This window comes from Procambarus clarkii, chromosome 28, assembly GCF_040958095.1.
Source record: "Procambarus clarkii isolate CNS0578487 chromosome 28, FALCON_Pclarkii_2.0, whole genome shotgun sequence".
NCBI lineage: Eukaryota > Metazoa > Arthropoda > Malacostraca > Decapoda > Cambaridae > Procambarus > Procambarus clarkii.
In genome coordinates, this window is record NC_091177.1 from 13,145,601 (window position 1) to 13,165,278 (window position 19,678).

General features: G+C 46.8%; 1 protein-coding gene across 2 annotated transcripts in view; it reads left to right on the plus strand.

The window, feature by feature from the left end:
- Window positions 1-11,781: 11,781 nt before the first annotated feature.
- LOC123754956 (mucin-2) overlaps window positions 11,782-19,678 on the plus strand; it is a 126,604-nt gene continuing 118,707 nt past the window's right edge. Inside the window, exon 1 of one of the 2 annotated variants that reach the window (XM_045737304.2) lies at window positions 11,782-12,202. The gene's annotated coding sequence lies outside the window, so the exon portion shown is untranslated. Of the gene's footprint in view, window positions 12,203-14,763; window positions 14,958-19,678 lie in introns of those variants that run through there. The other variant, XM_045737307.2, reaches the window with a different exon arrangement.

Consider the following 19,678-nt stretch of genomic DNA (forward strand, 5'->3'; position numbering starts at 1 on the left):
CCTTAATGCCTCCTTGCTCAGAGTCCGCAAAGACTTTTGGATGTTGTTCACCTGTATATATGCCAATCTTATATGCCTCCTCTCCAGATATATGCCTATATATGCCTCCTCTCCAGACATAATTTTATATAACAACTTTCATCATCTACAAACATTGGCATAAATGAGTCTTCTTGTATGAGCATGTATGAGCATACTGCTACAGTATCAGTCACCATGCACAACACGCTACACTATCCAACATCACTCTCCCAAAAGGGCTATATAAACATTGATGACGTGACCTTGTTCAGAGATGAACAACTGCGCAGTAATGTAGAACGTAGACCAATACTTACCTGGGATGATCACCTCTCTCTCTCTCTCTCTCTCTCTCTCTCTCTCTCTCTCTCTCTCTCTCTCTCTCTCTCTCTCTCTCTCTCTCTCTCTCTCTCTCTCTCTCTCTCTCTCTCTCTCTCTCTCTCTCTCCTCACTTAACCTATGCTGGATTTTCTCTAATCCCTCTCTTAGGCCTACTATCTTTTCCGTCAACTGCATTGTATACATGTAAATGATACTGTCCTTGAATTTAATTCCTATTTTCATTTTAGATATATTGGCACTATGTTGGTTGTTTAATAGCTTTCTAGTAAATCACCTTTTTCAAGTCACTTGTTATCTTTGAGAATGGCCGGTACAGGACTTCATCTCTCTCTTAGTAGTCATGTCGAGGTCTTGTCTGGTTCCATAGTCCTCACAGTATTAAGTTTCAGGAAGTATTGTCTTGCTGTATATCTAATAGTTATTTGTCTTCCATTTCTGACAGCTCGGTCATGCTGTGTTGTGAAGGCCTCCTGGACATAGTTCCTTGCACGCTTCCTTGCACATATTTGTAAATATTTCCACACCTCTGCTCAGTCTCATTGCTAACTCCTGTAAGAATCAACCACTAGGAGTGGTCTCTTCACTACGTCCTTCTTCTTGCTCCTCTTCCTCCCTCGGTCCTCCTCGCTGTCATTTACATACGACACGTGAAGATCAACACACAGTGATCGATCCCAAGGACCATCGACTTTGACATTCGTTAAGTCTGACCCAAAATTAATGTCTATTCTAACTGCCTTGTTATATCACCTCCTTCGTGTGGCTCGGAGAGTTTCTCGGTGTTGTGTCTAGTAGATCAGCTAGCCATGTTTCTGTCTTGAGTGTCTGTGTTTTCCATGTCTATCTTGCCAGGGTTGCTATCAACTAATGTTAAGACTGAAGCACCATTCATTATTTACGACTCTTGGACTGAAAAACGTTTTATCTGACAACTTTGGGACTCGCGTGTGTCTCCGGTTTCTAACATGTTCCCACCTTCTACCGTTCCTGAATTTGTATATAGCTCTTCATTCTACGTGGCCAATTACTCTTAAAATCTTGTAATGTCGTTATCATGTCTACCCATCATGTTATCATGTTCTTTCCCCCAGTGTAATAATGTCCAGTTCCCTCAGTCTTTCTTAATACTCTAGTCTTCTTAGCTTCAGAACGAGCCTTGTTCCACATCCTTTGATTTTTTCTAATGTTTCTTTCGGCAGGGATTCCATGGAAGGTCAACCTTCTCAAGAATAGACCCATATAAGATATATTCTTCGCTCTGAATGGTCCTTTGGCCAAGTTTGTGAAGGATCTACCAGTAAGGAATATGTTGCCATCTTTGTCCTGGTGATGTGTGTCTCTGGTGTCAGAGCGGCTCATGGCTAGCCCCAAGTCTTCCAGGGGCCAGACTCACGAAAGCAGTTACGCAAGCACTTACGAACGTGTACATCTTTCCTCAATCTTTAACGGCTTTGATTACATTTATTAAACAGTTTACAAGCATGAAAACTTGCCATTCAACTGTTGTTATTGTTATAAACATCCTCCTGGTATTTCGGAGCTCATTAATTGTTTAATAATTGTAAACCAAGCCGCCAAAGATTGAGAAAAGATGAACAGGTTCGTAAGTACTTGCGTAACTGCTTCGTGGGCCAACACCCTGTATCTGAGGTCTTCTCGCTTCTTTCCGGCCCTCTTAACCCGCCATTTGTCACCATTAGTCCAGAAATCCTTTCTCAAATAATCTTTGGTGACTGTAGAGTAATTTTATTTTTTCTTGCAAGGTATACCAGCTGTCCTGAGTGTGTGTGTGTGTGTGTGTGTGTGTGTGTGTGTGTGTGTGTGTGTGTGTGTGTGTGTGTGTGTGTGTGTGTGTGTGTGTGTGTGTGTGTGTGTGTGTGTGTGTGTGTGTGTGTGTGTGTGTGTGTACAGTTCTTGTGAGTGTGTACATGTGTGTACAGACTGACCTTTGGGTGATGCGTAACCAGTAATGTCAGCGGACCATCAATGATCTGTTGCACGGTTGGTATGCGTGATGAAGGGCCCAGTCGGAGGGGTTGGTATGCGTGATGAAGGGCCCAGTCGGAGGGGTTGGAATGCGTGATGAAGGCCCCAGTTGGAGGGGTTGGTATGCGTGATGAAAGCCCCAGTTGGAGGGGTTGGTATGCGTGATGAAGGCCCCAGTCGGAGGGGTTGGTATGCGTGATGAAGGCCCCAGTTGGAGGGGTTGGTATGCGTGATGAAGGCCCCAGTTGGAGGGGTTGGTATGCGTGATGAAGGCCCCAGTCGGAGGGATTGGTATGCGTGATGAAGGCCCCAGTTGGAAGAGTTGGTATGCGTGATGAAGGCACCAGTTGGAGGGTTGGTATGCGTGATGAAGGCCCCAGTTGGAAGGGTTGGTATGCGTGATGAAGGCCCCAAAATGAGGGTTGGTATGCGTGATGAAGGCACCAGTTGGAGGGGGTTGGTATGCGTGATGAAGGTCCCAGTTGGAGGGTTGGTATGCGTGATGAAGGCCCCAGTTGGAAGGGTTGGTATGCGTGATGAAGGCACCAGTTGGAGGGGTTGGTATGCGTGATAAAGGCACCAGTTGGAGGGGTTGGTATGCGTGATGAAGGCACCAGTTGGAGGGGTTGGTATGCGTGATGAAGGCCCCAGTCGGAGGGGTTGGTATGCGTGATGAAGGCCCCAGTTGGAGGGGTTGGTATGCGTGATGAAGGCCCCAGTTGGAGGGGTTGGTATGCGTGATGAAGGCCCCAGTTGGAGGGGTTGGTATGCGTGATGAAGGGCCCAGTTGGAGGGGTTGGTATGCGTGATGAAGGCCCCAGTTGGAGGGGTTGGTATGCGTGATGAAGGGCCCAGTTGGAGGGGTTGGTATGCGTGATGAAGGGCCCAGTTGGAGGGGTTGGTATGCGTGATGAAGGCCCCAGTTGGAGGGTTGGTATGCGTGATGAAGGCCCCAGTTGGAGGGTTGGTATGCGTGATGAAGGCCCCAGTTGGAGGGGTTGGTATGCGTGATGAAGGCCCCAGTTGGAGGGTTGGTATGCGTGATGAAGGCCCCAGTTGGAGGGGTTGGTATGCGTGATGAAGGCCCCAGTTGGAGGGTTGGTATGCGTGATGAAGGCCCCAGTTGGAGGGTTGGTATGCGTGATGAAGGCCCCAGTTGGAGGGTTGGTATGCGTGATGAAGGCCCCAGTTGGAGGGTTGGTATGCGTGATGAAGGCCCCAGTTGGAGGGTTGGTATGCGTGATGAAGGCCCCAGTTGGAGGGTTGGTATGCGTGATGAAGGCCCCAGTTGGAGGGTTGGTATGCGTGATGAAGGCCCCAGTTGGAGGGTTGGTATGCGTGATGAAGGCCCCAGTTGGAGGGTTGGTATGCGTGATGAAGGCCCCAGTTGGAGGGTTGGTATGCGTGATGAAGGCCCCAGTTGGAGGGTTGGTATGCGTGATGAAGGCCCCAGTTGGAGGGTTGGTATGCGTGATGAAGGCACCAGTTGGAGGGTTGGTATGCGTGATGAAGGCCCCAGTAAAAACACAACAAACCCAATCACAAAGTTTGGACATGAAAGCGACGTAACCTTTGCTGCTGAATAACACAACACTGTGTTGTGATATATCCTAAATTGTCGGCCCCAGAGTAGCTTAGTTGTGCTGGTGGGTGTTTACCTATTGTTACTTACCTATCAGTGTCTACAGGGGAGTGAGTTCTTGCTCTCTCTGTCCCGCCTACTGGCCCTGTACCACTTAACCACTCAGACTTTCAAGTTCTTTGGTGAATCAGGCCTTAAAGTCGTGGACGGAGGCGGCTTCGTCAACTACCTCTATTGAACTTTCCACTTGTTAACTGCCGGTACAGGGTACGAGTACTTTCTTATCTCCCTTCGGCTCATTTGTGTTTCCAGCTTCCACCTGTGTCCTCGTGTCCTGCTTTCTCCCAGTCTGAAGAGGCAACCCTTGTCCACCTGATCCATTCCACTTAGTATCTTGTAAGTTATGATCATATTCCCTCTGTGCCTTCTATCTTCTTGGGTTGAGGGATCTAGTTCCATTAGCCCATGTTCGTAGCTTGGTCCCCTTAGCTCTGGCACCATCTCGATACTAACATTTGTACTTTTGCAGTTTTTGGCTTCATGCTTCACAAGTTGTGGATTCCATGCCGATGACGCGTATTCAGGTATTGGTTGAACAAATCTTGTGTAGATTACTTTGAAGGAGTCTTGATTCACGTTCCTAAACGATGTTCTTATAGTTGCCAGCGTCCCTGTTTATGTGCGCCTCTGGTGTGAGTGTGGGAATTATATCCAAAAGATGAGTGGCGCTGCCCAATAAACTCACCCCTTGGGGCAAAATTTAAAATTTAAATCCACTCTCAGAGCCTTTCTCTCTTTCTCATTCCTGTAGTTGGCCTCCCTGTATGGTGTAGATGTCTTCTGGTCTCCTCTCTCCCTTTCCCAGCCTCATTACCATACACTTGTTGCGATAGAATTCCAGCAACCATTTATCTGACCACTCCTGGAGTTTGTCAAGGTCTTATATCTTTCTGCAGTCCTCATCTGTTCTCACCTTCCTCATCAGCTTTGCATCATCACCAATCATTAACATGTCTGAGCTCACTCCCTCGGGCAGGTCGTTCACATACATTAGGAACAGCAGCGGGCCCAGGACAGAGCCTTGTGGGACCCCCACTTGTTACATTCCTGGAGCATGAAAACACCTCTCTGACTGTGACTCTTTGCTTTCAGTCCTTCAGGTACTCCCTTACCCAGTCCAGTGTTGTTCCCAGTTATCAACAGCCTGGTTGATCAGTCTAGCAACCAGGAGGCCTGGTCGACGACCGAGACGTAGGGACGCTGAACCCCGGAAGCACCCCTCAAGGTTCCTGACATAGTTTAGTAACCCCTGTTATAAATCCTGAATCAAGTTTGTTAGGCACGACTTTCCATTTCTTAATCCATACTGATTTTTTTGTCACAAAGTCGATCCCTCTCAAGATGCTCCACTATTCTCAACCTGATTACGATCCCCAGCACCTTTATAAGGAACACGTGTTAGTGACGCCGGTTCCTAGTTTAGTGTCCCCTCTCTATCCCCTCTTTTGAATACTGGGATCCCGTTTTCTCACTTTCCCAGACACCTGGGAGACTTTCTGTCTCAAGGCGTGTTTTACCAATTGTAAACAACGGGTGTACTATAGACAGGGACGGTACAGTGCCCTTCCCCCTGTCCTACAGACAGACAGACAGGCCTCCACGCTCCTCCCCACAATACAGCAGGGACGGTACAGTGCCCTTCCCCCTGTCTTACAGACAGACAGACAGGCCTCCACGCTCCTCCCCACAATACAGGCACCTTATCATCCCTCACATGTCTGTGTGTATTTGTTCTGGTAAACAATGTGTCAGTGTGTTATCGCGCGATAGGAGGCCCCTTGTCTGATAGCCTATCGCTCTAACAACTGGATAAGGCCCCGAGTGGTTGGTCACTGATAACGTGAGACAGAGAGATGATAGGCAATGATAGGCATCAATGCCACAGAGTGCCTCGTTGTGTGATATAGCAGGTGACTTGCTTATTGGCTCTCTCTCTGTTGGACACTCTTAGGTCTCACTTTATCTCTCCCACGTCTCACCTGCTTTGTTCCTCTCTGTCTCTACCTTCCTCTCTCTCTCTCTCTCTCTCTCTCTCTCTCTCTCTCTCTCTCTCTCTCTCTCTCTCTCTCTCTCTCTCTCTCTCTCTCTCTCTCTCTGTCTCTCTCTCTCTGTCTCTCTCTCTCTGTCTCTCTCTCTCTGTCTCTCTCTCTCTCTCTCTCTCTCTGTCTCTCTTTCTGTCTCTCTCTCTGTCTCTCTCTCTCTGTCTCTCTCTCTGTCTCTCTCTCTCCCTCTCTCTCTCTGTCTCTCTCTCTGTCTCTCTCTCTGTCTGTCTCTCTGTCTGTCTGTCTCTCTCTCTCTCTCTGTCTCTCTCTCTGTCTCTCTCTCTCCCTCTCTCTCTCTGTCTCTCTCTCTGTCTCTCTCTCTGTCTCTCTGTCTCTCTCTCTGTCTCTCTCTCTGTCTCTCTCTCTGTCTCTCTCTCTGTCTTTCTCTCTCTCTGTCTCTCTCTCTGTCTCTCTCTGTCTGTCTCTCTCTCTCTCTCTCTCTCTCTCTCTCTCTCTCTCTCTCTCTCTCTCTCTCTCTCTCTCTCTCTCTCTCTCTCTCTCTCTCTGTCTCTCTCTCTCTCTCCGTCTCTGCCTCTCAAGGACTCTCTTCAAGTGGGCTATAGTTCTTGTATCTGGGTGAGATCTCATAGTTAATTTGGCTAAACTATACTGTGAGCCATTCAACAGCTGTCGATTCACACACACTACACACACACACACGCACACACACACACACACACACACACACACACACACACACACACACACACACACACACACACACACACACACACACACACACACACACACATGAGTAGACAAATGGAATGCATTAGGAAGTGATGTGGTGGAGGCTGACTCCATACACAGCTTTAAGTTTAGATATGATAGAGCCCAATAGGTTCAGGAATCTGTACACCAGTTGATTGACAGTTGAGAGGCGGGCCGAAAGATCAGAGCTCAACTCCCGCAAGAACAACTAGGTGAATATAACTAGGTGAATACACACACACACAGACACACTCACAACTAGGATATCTAGATATCACAACTAGATATCACAACTAGGTGAATACACTGCGTGTCAAGTGGGCAAACTGCATTTTTTTGGACTGTCGGAAAGCCTTTGACACAGTACCCAGTACACAGTGAAAAGCTGTTACAAAAGTTGGAGCAACAGGCAGGAGTAAAAAGTAAGGTGCTCCAGTGGATAAGGAAGTACCTTAGCAACAGGAAACAGCGAATAACTGTGAGGGGGAGACATCAGAGTGGCGAGATGTCACCAGCGGAGTTTCACAAGGGCTCTGTACTTGGACCCATCCTGTTTCTAATATATGTAAACGATCTTCCGGAGGGTATAGACTCGTTCCTCTCAATGCTTGCTGATGATGCAAAAATTATGAGAAGAATCAAGATAGATGAAGATAGACAGAGACAACAGGACGACCTGGATAAACGGAGGAATGGTCTAGAATATGGCTACTAAAGTTCAACTCAGGAAAATGTAAAGTGATGAAGATAGGCATAGGGAGCAGAAGGCTGAACACAAGGTACCATCTGGGAGGTGAAGTCCTACATTGGCCAACATAAGAACTGACTTTAGAAACTTGTGTAAGGAATCGTTTTCAGGATCTTGTTTACCACTTATGTCAGACCAATCCTGGAATATGCAGCTCCAGCCTGGAGTTCCATACCTAGTTAAACACAAGACAAGGTTAGAGAAGATTCAAAGGTATGAAACCAGACTCGTCCCGGAACCGAAAAGGTATGAGCTACGAGGAAAGGCTAAGGGAGCTGAATCTCACGTCTCTGGAAAACAGAAGAGTAAGGGGAGACATGATAACCACCTACAAAATTCTCGAGGGGAATTGATAGGGTGGACAAAGACAAACTACTTTAGCAAGGGTGGAACACGAACAATGGGACACAGGTGGAAACGTAGTGCCCAGATGAGCCACAGAGACATCAGAAAGAATTTTTTCAGTGTCAGAGTAGTTAACAGATGGAATGCATTAGGCAGTGATGTGGTGGAGGCTGACTCCATACACAGTTTCAAATGTAGATATGATAGAGCCCAGTAGGCTCAGGAATCTGTTCACCAGTTGATTGACAGTTGAGAGGCGGGACCAAAGAGCCAGAGCTCAACCCCCGCAAGCACATATAGGTGAGTACATATAGGTGGCCTGACGGCTGAGTGGACAGCGGTCGGGATTCGTAGTCCTAAGGGTCTGAATTCTATTCCCGGGCCCTTAGGACTAACTACTCACCTAATTGTCCTCGAGTAATTGTGTGAAATAGTTAAGTAAAGTTGTGTTGAGTGGGAGTGGAGGAAGATCAACTACTTAATTAATGGCTGTGTTACATGAGGAAGTCTTCTCTCACACTCACGGCTCCACGACCCTCTTAAAAATAACGTCACTTTTGGCTCGTGTGCGGCGCTATGGCCAAAAGTGGACGTAATTTGAAATGAAATCGGCTCACGAAAGTGACGTACTGTCCCGTATTCTGTTTGAGTCGTCATGGACGCTGAGCCCCGTACACCGTACACCGTACACCGTACACCGTGCCTCTCCATACATGTTCACTTCTCTGCTTCCTCTCTAAGGTATTAATTGTGCCAACTTTTGCACAAGCACTTTATGAGCTGTTGTGCAGCACAAGTCACTGTTGTTGGCATATTTCAGGTGCGTGTTGGCCTTGGTACGATGATCTGTGTTTACCTCGCCACTCCTTGCTTGTGGACACTCCTATATATACCTGCTTGTTTTATTGCTTTACTGTATGCTTACTTGTATGTGGTAATCATATCTCTAACTCCAGGGACGTGAGGTTCAACTTAAATAGCCTTTCCTCATAACTCATACCTCGTTGATCTGGAACTAGTTTAGTGTCATGCCTTTTAACTTTCTTCAACTTCGTCTTGTGCTTCACGAGGTATGGACTCCATGCTGGAGCCGCAAATTCCAGGATTGGTCTGACATATGTGGTATACAAGGGATCTAAATCATTCCTTTCACAAGTTTCTAAAGGCAGTTCTGATGTTAGCCAGCCTTGCATGCGCCGCTGATGATATTCTTTTGATAGGGGGCTTCAGGAGACAGACTCGGTGTGATATTAACTCTTAGATCCTTCTCTCTGTCCGGTTCTTGGAGGATTTCGTCTCCTATTCGGTATCTTGTGACTGGTCTTCAGCTCCTCCTAGCTTCATCACTTTACATTTACTCGAGTCGAACTCTAACAGCCGTTAGTAACACCTCGCCACTCTGCGGTCTCATCTGTAACAGTGACTTTCTCTCTTCTGTTGCTTAGGCACTCCCTTATCCACTGGAGTACCTTCCCTGTCACTCCATGCATCTCCAACTTATTCGCTAGTCTCTTATTGGGGACTGTAACTCAGGTTTTCTGGCAATCCAAAGGGGGTAGAAATAGCCTAAGCTACTCTATCCCTTTGAGATGTATTTCTTTCTTGTCTCAATAAACATACTTGAACTTGAACTTGATCTGGCAATCCAAAAATATGAGTCTGTCGCCTGTTTCTTGTTGTCTGATTTTTGTCAGTCCGGTCATTTTAATAGAATTCTGTTAAACGTGTGAGGCAAGATTTACCATCTCTGAACCCTTGCTGGTGAAGTGTTACAAGGGTTCCTTCTCTCCAGATGTTCTACCAGTTTTTTGTCACGCTCTTCTCCTCACCTTGCCTGGTGTGTAAGTCAGGGACACTGGCCTGTAGTTCAGTGCCTCTTGAGTGACACACCAGTGGCTATTATGAACTCAGTGCCAGTGTACTACAGGTCTAAATCGCCAATTATGTTGCTAAGATTCTTGCTACTTGTGTAGTAAACTTTAAGAGTACTGTTATGTTGAGGTCCATTTCCATTCCTGTTCCCTTTGTCCAAACGTTTCCCCTGCCATCACATGCTTTTATTGTCTTCTTTCTCCAAATCCATTCCCATACAACTGTCTTGTAACAGTTTAAACTAAAGCAAACTTCTCCAACCACAGATTGCAACGAAATGACAAAGGCAGAACTCGCAGGTCTAGCTCACTGGAGGCCATCCATGGTCACACGTATCATTCTTCCCTTGGAAGTGTTCCCAGCTGGAGTACTTCACGTCTAGGTTAGAGATACTGTATATATGAATGAGTTTGGGTGGAAATAAATAAGATCTGTCTTGTATGGGCCAATAGACCTGCTGTAGAGTACTTTATTACTACGGTGTGTTCTTATGTCACCCTTTCTTGCTTTCGTATACTTCACCAAGTATCTTCCCCTCACTTGTCTCAGTTCTAGAGAATGTAAATTAAGCTTTAATTTATATACATTTATAATGGGGGCGGTTCTTAATATTCCAGGATTAACTTTTCAAGTCTTGTCTGCATGTTTTTAATGGCACTTGTATCCATTCTATAGTACGGTGACCAAAACTGAACTGCATAATCTAGACGTGACATAACTATGACTTGCGAGGTGGTGGCCACAGCGGTCCTGGACGACGGGACCCACAGGCTGGTGTGGTACACCCACTCTCTACTACACTCTAGTAGAGAGTAGGTGTAGAATTAACTCAGTAGAATTAACTTCCTCTTAAGATGGATTATCTAACATTCTTAGAGTACTTAATGCCTCTTTTTTTTTCCCTCCTTCAATCCTCCTCTCATACCCTTCCCTCTCCTACCATCCAGATGTTGTATGTCTTCCTCCTTTCTTTGGCTAGTTCTCCTCTCTCTCTCCTCGCATTTCTTCTGTTCCTCTTTCCGTTGTTTATCACACTTCTCGTGTGCCTAGAGGTGGGCAGGAGGTCTAGAGACCTGCTGGTGGACGCCACCGTCGGGTGGACGTCACCGTCGGGTGGACGTCACCGTCGGGTGGACGTCACCGTCGGGTGGACGTCACCGTCGGGTGGACGTCACCGTCAGGTGGACGTCACCGTCGGGTGGACGTCACCGTCGGGTGGACGTCACCGTCGGGTGGACGTCACCGTCGGGTGGACGTCACCGTCGGGTGGACGTCACCGTCGGGTGGACGTCACCGTCGGGTGGACGTCACCGTCGGGTGGACGTCACCGTCGGGTGGACGTCACCGTCGGGTGGACGTCACCGTCGGGTGGACGTCACCTGCTTGGTGTGACAGGTTCTGTGCTCACAGCTCCCAAGGGTGCATGGGTGATAAGCCCAAGAGACGCTGCTCCACGTTACTGCTTCAATTCGCTGGGAAACACAGACACGTGTACACCCGTGTCCTGAGACCCTTGGAAACTGGACTGCTCAAGAATTATTCGTAAGTATGAAGTTCCTGTGTGTGTGAAGTCGAGTGGTGGAAAGTATTGGTTGTCGCAGTTTATGGAGACTATTCCAAAGGTCTGGACTCCCAGAGTCTCCTGTGTTAGGACTCTGGTGCATCCTGATGCTCCTCTACACTCACAGGTCTCACATGAACCACATCTCCAGGCAATTCTACCTACTGACACAAATTGTATTTATAGCTGGAAATTAAAAATAATGGAATAACTTTATCATGATTACCATCTAATTTATTTTGTTGCACAGTAATGCGCTGTTATCATACATCAAGACAATATCGGCCTGTAATGCTCTAATTATTAACTAAAATATAATAAGCAAACTGTTTTATATTGATGAAGTTATAAGGATTTATTCCAATGGCAAGTTTTTCTTTGTGTACTCGTGGTACGCAGGTGAGCAGCGGCTGCGAGGGCTTCAGTCAACACTTTCATACTAATCTTATCACCGCTATCAGACAGCCTCCCGATAACTGGCCAGATTTGAGAGTATAGGCGGCAAGATACCTCAGCCCACACTGTCTGTATGTGTCTCAATATGAAGCATAGCATACAGGTTTGCTGTGATCTGCCAGGGAGTTAACACACAGCCAGACACAGCGCTCTAGTGCACCTTGGAAGCTCGCTGAGTGATGGGGACATGGACTCAGACCCCAGCGGTGTAGGTGAATATAGAACTGTATGGGAGACATCTGGCTATTACCAGTGTGGTGTGTGCTCAAACGTGGTCACCACTGGACACCTCTCTACCGTCCTCTGCTTAACGTACCTAACTAAACTGTAATCTGGGGGCAGTGGTATGAATGGAGGGATCTTTGGAGGAATGATATAAATGACGAACATCGCTGTGAGGAACACGTGGTTGAAGAGAGTTGTGTTGGCGGAAGAGAAGGTGCCTGGCCTCGTCAACACCACATCAGCAGCACCAGGTGAGTGGAAGATGTTCTTCATCACACCTGAGACACTGTGTTGCTTCTGCCCAGGTAGATATCCTGGCCAGGATAGATATCCTATATTCACGCCAGTGGTGGCAGCAGTGACAACACTGAGAGGTGGTGGCTGAGGGAAGATAGCATTAAGGGCGGCTGAGTCTGGCCACAGTAACCCTGAGGTAATATCGTGTCACTTGGAGAGCTAACTACTGTGTACGACATGTACACTGTAGCGACACTAGACCGTCGGGTAATGCACGGTTCACCGTATCAACCGGCGTCGGCTTCATTTGGCTACTTGGAAGGAGTCTTAATAGGCAAGAACGTATTATTTAGCCGTGAGAGTGGAGGGTGGCATGACTGTGCTCTCTGTTCTCCTCTCAATATGTGAACACATGAACGGATTAAGATGACTTGACTGCAACGAGAGTTGACGTGTTCCCCGCCCCCCATACTGCAGAAGTGAGCAACGCTGCTTCCTCTTTAACAGGCAATTGTAGGCGAGACTTGTGCATGTGTGCCTGTAATGCACTCCTCTGGTGTTCAACACGCGGTCATGAACATACCGGAAGGACAACCAGTAGTTTCACAGACTGAAAGCCGTGGCTCGTGTGACCAGCTGGGCATGTTTGAGCCGGTCGGCCGAGCGGACAGCACACTGGACTTGTGATCCTGTGGTCCCGGGTTCGATCACGGGCGCTGGCGAGAAACAATGGGCAGAGTTTCTTTCACCCTATGCCCCTGTTACCTAGCAGTAAAATAGGTACCTGGGTGTTAATCAGCTGTCACGGGCTGCTTCCTGGGGGTGGAGGCCTGGTCGAGGACCGGGCCGCGGGGACACTAAAGCCCCGAAATCATCTCAAGATAACCTCAAGATGTTATGGATTAGCCACGTGACTTAGTTCTGAACTTCGATTCCACATTCCAAAATTAGTGACGGTCCCAGAAGTGTGGAGAATCCGGCCCATCGACAAGTGCGACTGTGACAGGTGTGAGTATTCACAGATGTGAGTATAAGACCTCATTTTGGACGGTGATGGGCTTAAAGTCCATCAACCTCTGGAGGGGGTTATTAAGGCCAGTAATTATACTTTAGTAGTGAACATAGTCCTGGACTAAAGTCAAGTCAGTGTGTACACACATAAGTGGTGTTAACCACTGTCTATACACCGCCTGTCAAGCAGACTGTGTTGGCAGCTTGCCTGATGCCTTCATTATACAACAGCAATGTCTCTGGCAAATATTTGGAAACAGCTGACATCCACACTCTAGGAAAAGTTGTGAACCTGCTGACACACGGCCAAGTGTTGCACACTGACGTACACTTGCCCACTGGTAAAGTTCACGAGGAGAGCTAATTATTAGCAGAAAGCACTAAGCCATTACCACTATATAGCACTGGCTAATTCGATGGGACGAGGGGAAGGAATGGTGCCCAACCACTTGGATGGTTGGGGATTGAACGCCGACCTGCAAGATATGAGACCGTCGCTCTACCGTCCAGTCCTAGTATCTGGGAAAGTTGAGGAAATTACTGTCACTTTTGCGTATAATCTTGGATGTAGTGGACATGACCCCCGACACCCAGGCGGGTTGTACTGAACTCCTCCAGGGTCAAACTTCCCAGCAATTGCAATTAATGCAACTCCAAACAGTTGACTAGCTCTCGCGGACATGTTAACTGTTCGGTGAACAGGGGCATAAGATGAAAGAAAACGTGCCCAACCATTTCTTTCCCGCCTGGTGCTCGAATACAGGATTCTCGATTTTGAGAGGAGAACGTAGACCACCTTGCTACTCGACCCATTAAAATGTAAGGGGCTTCAATAGTATGAAGCTACACACGTATAAAACTGTATTTTATACTTCCATGTGCTGCCATTTTCAAGTTGCCTAGTTTTCTCTGGGGGATAATTGTTGTCTGCACATATTATGTACATTTGTAGGTGTTTAATAACTGTACTTAGGTTAATTGTGTGTATTGAGTTCGGAGGAGGTGGACGGCCATATTAGATATTCTTGATGGGTCGAATCAAATTTCCCCTGACCAATCAGGAGCGCTCTGGAAGACTTGACCAACCATGGCACACCATCTTTGAGCCTCAGCCAATGGGAACACATCACAAGAAATACCCGGGCAGCCCCAGTGGCCAGAAGACCTCAGTTGCGCTATGGAGCTGATCAAGTGCTGATGTCACTGAATTGTCTCTTTGTTCACCATGTTGTGCGCGCGACCGAGGAAACTTAACTGGGTCTAGTGTGGATTATATCAGATAAAGTACGTGTCGGGTAGAGTTCAGACGATGACTTAGAGTATTAAAGTATGTCTGAAGAGAGGCACCTCCCTCTTACTGGAGGTGGGAGTAACATACAACTTTGTGAGAGGAGTTCCAGGAGGAGGAGGAGTGAGAGTGGGTGTTCACAGTAGTGTTTACCAGTGTTGATTGGTATTCAGGATTGGTACATAGGAGCGGACTTGAGTGCCGAGTTGACAAGGCCTTGAATGATTCCTCCTCTACCAGGATCCATAGGGTCCCATGGAACACTTGGCACCTGTGTGATTAATGCCACAGGTACACTTTGTGCCAGCATGTAGGTGTGTGCTGGGTGAAGATGCAGCCTTACTTGGCAGCGTTGATGGCGGCGTTGAGGTAATACTCAGCAACACTGAAGGGAACTATCAGGAGAAAGCGCCAAGCCATTGCAACACTGAGACGTCGAGGGGGCCGACCCCACAACACTTGTCACAACGGTAAGACCTTAACTGTCGTGCAACTTGTCGCAACACTTGTGGAATGTTGTGTTGCAGGGTGTATGAAGGGTGATGGGGAAGGGAAGGGTGTTGGGTTCAGATGGTGGGAAAGGACGGAATAAACACACGACCAAACTACGACGTCGCTACAACGTTGGAACAAGTTTGAACACCACCTAACAAGTTGTAACAACCAATATAGCAAGTTGTTACAACGTTCTAATACATCATAAAAATGTCCAGGTCGACCGCTGGATGGAATGGACTTAGTCCGAGGACGGGTTGATTATAATTGAACTCTTCTGACGTTCGAATTCTTTGTCGACTCCTGCCTTAAAGTTGTGGATGGAGGTGGCTACTACAACTTCTTCATTTGGTCCCTTCCACGTGTGTGTTGACTTGATACAGGGCACGTTTCTTTATATTTCTTAGGCTCATTTGTGTTTCCAGCTTCCACCTGTGTCATCTCATCCTACTTTCTCTCACTTTAAAAAGGCTCTCCTTGTTTACCTTATGTATTCCTCTCTGTATCTTGCGTGTTGTGGGTGGCTGATGAGTGGTGATGACTGAGGCTGGTGTAGGTGATGACTGAGGCTGGTGAGTGGTGATGACTGAGGCTGGTGTAGATGATGACTGAGGCTGGTGAGTGGTGATGACTGAGGCTGGTGTAGGTGATGACTGAGGCTGGTGTAGGTGATGACTGAGGCTGGTGAGTGGTGATGACTGAGGCTGGTGTAGATGATGACTGAGGCTGGTGAGTGGTGATGACTGAGGCTGGTGTAGATGATGACTGAGGCTGGTGTAGGTGATGACTGAGGCTGGTGTAGGTGATGACTGAGGCTGGTGTAGGTGATGACTGAGGCTGGTGTAGGTGATGACTGAGGCTGGTGTAGGTGATGACTGAGGCTGGTGTAGGTGATGACTGAGGCTGGTGTAGGTGATGACTGAGGCTGGTGTAGGTGATGACTGAGGCTGGCCTAACCAGTGACCCTTCACCTGTGTACGCGAGCCATCAATAACGTGAGGGAGGTTGTCATGGCGACGGGGCACAATGGATGCTGGGGTTTCTTCCTGGCATTTTCCGGTCCCCTCATTAACTATCGGACGATACCACCATTGTGGCGGCGTTGCCAGGGGGCTTCTCTGGTAATGATCAGTGTCTGGAGGAAGGAGCGGCGTGCCTGGTGACAGGGACAGCCCCGAGGGTGGCAGGGGTATGGGCAGGGGGTTGGGGTGTGGCTGGTAGGGTGTCTACATTCTGGGATGGCAGAAACGACAGTGGGTTGAGTCCCCAAACACACACATGAGCTATATTCATGCAATATGCAATGGCTTGAAGTCAAATAGCTACCATAAATGACTCATTAAGACGTATTATGAGACATGAGGAGCTAAACATGAGGAGCATGAGGACGGCAGCATCGTGGCAGCCTCCCTCACTCCAGGAGATGTGACCCTAGGCATCCTGAACAGGCACAAAATATTGTTCACAAAAATATTGTTTTTCAAAATATTGTTCAGAAAGGCACGCCACATTCTGAGTCTATGGCGGGTATATAAGAAGCTGCAGTTGGTCTACACCAGATAATAGTTTACTTTATATCTTTATATAAAGATATAAAGTAATATATAAATAAAAATTTATATAAAGATATATATATATATATATATATATATATATATATATATATATATATATATATATATATATATATTATATATATTTTTTTACGGCATAGCTCTAAATAAAATTAAAAATCGAAGTGGATAATAGATGAAAATCTACGAGTGAATGTGTTATATTCTCTTCTACGAGACTTAGGGTCCTTTCCAATACAACCATAGATGGCGTTTCCTGTATGTGGTGTTACTGGTGTTTTCAGTAGTATATGTGTATAATGTTTAGTGGTGTTTGATATTGGTGGTGTATGGTGGTGTATATTGGTGGTGTTGTCAGTAACCACAAACAACACCCTTCATCTTGACTATTGTCTCAGTGACATAATACTTGCATCTTTACTCTCTCCTTCAAGCTCCTCCAAGGATTGTCCCTTTTGACATAGTGTTCTCTCCCTCCTTGTCATTACTTTCAGTCCTTATTGCCTGGCAGACCCCTGGGAATATTGCATTCAAAATGTCTTAGAAGATGATTTTGGTGTCAAGTACAGTTATCACATCAGGGGCTTTTTCACTAATCATATCATTTATTTCGTCTGTACTGACTCTGATACACCAAACAAGAAGTAAACTACCTGAATGAACAAGATATATAAATGTTCGACAAGTGAGAACCCATTATCAAAGTTATTTAACTCATAACTTGAAAATGAGAGTATAGAAGATGTTGTTGACCAGACCACACACTAGAAAGTGAAGGGACGACGACGTTTCGGTCCGTACTGGGACCATTCTCAAGTCGATTGTGCCATATTTCAGCCACATTATTGTGAGTCCTCGCCTGCATATAGAAGATGGTTTTTACACCAGCATCCGCTTCCTACCTTTGCACTGACCACACCAGTAAGACGAGGGTCGAGCTGTACCGTATAGTCAGTAGTTCCTCTTGACTCTACACGGCTCAAGAAGACCAGCCCAAGCTGGCTCTAGGAATGTGACAACTTAACATAGGGTTTACGGCAGGTGGAGACGACTGTGGCACTGTTGACATTTTGCAAGGGGGAAATGTCAGGTGTAAACTTGGCCTCGTCCAAGCCTCCCTCCTCACTCTTGCCCAAAGTCGTGAGCTTTCATCACACAGGACAACTTGACATTATATGTGAGTGCTGTGTGGTGCTGGGGGGGGGGGGGTGAGAGGTGGATGGGTGTTATATGCTTGTTTAACGTTGGCTCAAGCAGACAAAGTTTGGTGATGTCAACCCTCAGATCTTTACTTGATTCTTCAAAGATTTCATCTCCCAATTGGTTTCTTGTGTCCGGTCTCCTGCTCTCCTACCTCTACTTTCATTACTTTAAACTTACTTGAGTTAAACACTTGCATGTAATCTCTCGCTATCTTCCTCTGCCTTAATCCATCTCTTAATGTTTGCATCATCAGTAAACACTGAGAGGAACAGGATACGTCCAAGTACACAACCACGTGGGACTTCGCTGGTGCGCATTTCGTCATTCTGAGACTTCACTCCTTATATTAACTCGCTGTCTATTGCTTGCTTACGCTCTTATCTACTGGAGCACCTTCCCTGTCACTCCTGCCTGCTTCTCCTAATTATGCCACAGCCTCTTATGGGATGCTGAGTCAAAGGCCTTCTCACAGACCAAGGATATGCAGTCGTCTGTCCATCCTTTTTTCCTTGTCTACTTTTTTTTTACCTAGTCATATAATTGTATTAAATCTGCGAGGCACTGATTTACTATCCCTGAACCCATGTTTTTGGTGTTTTACAAAATGTCTGCACTCCAGTGATTCTCGGTCGGCCGAGCGGACAGCACACTGGACTTGTGATCCTGTGGTCCCGGGTTCGATCCCTGGCGCCGGCGAGAAACAATGGGCAGAGTTTCTTTCACCCCATGCCCCTGTTACCTAGCAGTAAAATAGGTACCTGGGTGTTAGTCAGCTGTCACGGGCTGCTTCCTAGGGGGTGGAGGCCTGGTCGAGGACCGGGCCACGGGGACACTAAAGCCCCGAAATCATCTCAAGATAACCTCATGTCTGTCCTATTGTTTGGAGCATTGGGACTATTCGTGTTCCTTTTTCCAGAATTCTGTGAAGTTTCCAGTCTCTTATTTGATTGAAAACTTAAGTTAGCGGGTGACAAGGTACCCGCGCTGCCTCCTTCAACACCCATGGTGATATTAGGTCAGGTCATCTTGATTTTGTTGCATCTAATTCCTTGAGGTGTCCTTTAACCTCCTCTGTGGTGACTAATATATCAACCAGTATTACCTCTGGCCGTTCCTCTCTCAACCAAGGTCTACACTCTGGCTCTTTTCTTAAGACATCCGGAAATCTTTTGTCGAGTTCCTCACATACCTCCTTGTCGTTTTCTGCCAGACTTACACCTTGACTCTTGAACCTGATCAAACAGGTCTCTTACTGTTGTTAGTCGTGAACACAAGTGCGGGACTAAAGTAAACTGGCAATGTGTATACCTCTAGAAGTACGGTACACCACTCTGGAGCAAGTTTACCAACTGGTTTCATTACTTCAGTTCAAAATCCAGTTGGAAAAAATCCTCCGGAACAATGGGGGAACCTTTGACAAGCCGCCGACTTCTCGTCCCCGTCGAAGCCACTAGAGAGATGGTGGATCTAGTGTAAATTGAGGCGTATATATACCGCTTGTCCCAAATGTCGACAACATCTCGAGTCGCACTGCTGACTCCAAGAAGCACCTTAGTTAATTTCACAGGGACCGGGCGCCTCGCTCTCTACAATACAACACATGTTGAATTTAGTCATCTTTGTCGGCTTCTACTTCTGTATTTACTATCTGTATTTACTCTTGTATATCTCGAAGGAAGATTACATTCAATTACAAATACTATGACAATAAAATAGAGTTTATAAACATACCAGAACTAAACCACACACCAGTAAGTGAAGAGACGACGACGTTTCAGTCCGTCCTGGACCATTCTCAAGTCGATTGTGTAATCTTAAATCATTATCAAGTCACAATCGAGTTGATAATAGTCCAGGACGGACCGAAACGTCGTCGTCTCCTCCTCTTCTGTGTGTGGTTTAGTTCTTAGATCTTCAAG